A 1,956-nucleotide genomic window follows, 5' to 3' on the forward strand; every position below is an offset into this window, starting at 1 on the left:
CTCAATAGCACATGTTAGCAAAAAGAAAAAATAGAAATGAAAGTTACCTCGTAACAACTTCCATAACATCGCATCAGGATTTCTTCAGGAGACGTACAAGCTTCTTTGTAGTCAATATGGGCAATTGTAGCTCCGAGGAGAGCACGAACGAAGTCAGTATTTAGAAGTCCGTTGACATCACTACGAAGGGCAACATGGCCAAGCCATATCACAAGAGTGTTAGTGTTACTCTAATTTAGCTGGGTTTGTTTTAGAATGCTAAACAGAAGCAAAGCAAAGATGGAAGATGAACCGAAAAATAGTTTTTCCTTTCTTGTTCTCTACTGCAAAAATATTGCAGAGGAATATTTTGTACTACACAGAAAAATGAGCACTCACACTGCTTTACATTTAACTGATGGCCTTAGCTTTAGGACCACACTAAACACTACTTTTAATCTTAGTCACTCATCAACCTAATTACATGGATCAAACACCACATGGCACTCATGGCCTTACATCATTTAACCTTACACTTGGCATATATGCTCAAATGAATACACACATTAAAACTCATCTTATTTCTAATACTTAATCAGCTAGAGACTTATAATTCAACACTCCCCTTTAAGTCTTGAGCTGATTTCACTCCTAGCATGTTCCTGAGATAATTAAACCGATCTTTAGGCAGAGGTTTTGTGAAGATATCAGCAAGTTGTTCATTAGTTGGACAGTACACCAGATCAATGATACCATCCTTCAGTGCATCCTTGATGAAATGGTATCTTCTGTTAATGTGTTTGGTCTTTTGATGAAACACAGAGTTCTTGGTGATTGCAATTGCTGAGGTGTTGTCACAGTGCACTGGAGTGGCTTCGGTTTGAAATTCACCAAAGTCTTCAAGCACAAATCTCAACCAAATGGCTTGAGTAGTTGCTTCTGAAGCACTGATGTACTCTGCTTCTGCAGTGGAAAGAGCAACGCAATTTTGCTTCACAGATGCCCAAGAGAATACTCCACTGCCAAAGGAGAAAGCATAACCAGAAGTACTTTTACTGTCCTCAATTGATCCACTCTAGTCACTGTCACAGAACCCAATTAACATTGAGTTCTTACCCTTCACATATTCCAGACCATAATCAAGTGTACCCTTAATGTATCTTAGCACTCTTTTAGCAGTTCCAACATGCTTACTGGTAGGGCAGTGCATAAATCTGGCTAACAGACTGGATGCATACATAATATCAGGCCTGGTTGCAGTGAGATATAAGAGACTTCCCACCAAACTTCTGTATAACTCTTCACTTGCAGCACCACTTCCATCATTCGTGGTTAACTTCTCAGTTGCAACTAATGGAGTAAGCACAGGTTTGCACTCTTTTAGACCAAATTTGTCTAACAAAGAGCTTGCATATTTCTTTTGGTGGATGAAAATGCTTGAAGTGGTCTGAATTATTCCCATTCCAAGAAAATGATGTAGAAGGCCCAAATCAGTCATCTCATACTTTCGTTTCATGTCTTCCTTGAATTCTTCAAGCATTTGTTTGTTGCTCCCAGTATAGATTATGTCATCCACATAGATCGACACAATCAAAATGCCTTCCTCTTCTGTCTTGATGTACAGTGTTGGTTCACTTAAGCTTCTTGTGAAACCACATTGTGAGAAATAGGTATCTATTTCTCCATACCAGGCCCATGGTGCCTGTTTTAGACCATACAAGGCTTTGTGAAGTTTGTATACCCTGTCTTCCTCCCCTTTAGCTACAAAACCATCAGGCTGCTCCACATAAACCTCATCCTCTAGAACACCATTCAGAAAAGCCGATTTGACATCAAGTTGATAGAGTTTCCAACACTTTTGTGCAGCCAATGCTATAAGAGTTCTGATTGTATCTAAACGGGCAACAGGAGCAAAGGTCTCGTTGTAATCTATTCCTGGTTTCTGGGCATATCCCTTTGCAACAAGCCTTGCCTTGT

Source organism: Malus domestica, chromosome 14 (assembly GCF_042453785.1).
Source record: "Malus domestica chromosome 14, GDT2T_hap1".
Taxonomy (NCBI): Eukaryota; Viridiplantae; Streptophyta; class Magnoliopsida; order Rosales; family Rosaceae; genus Malus; species Malus domestica.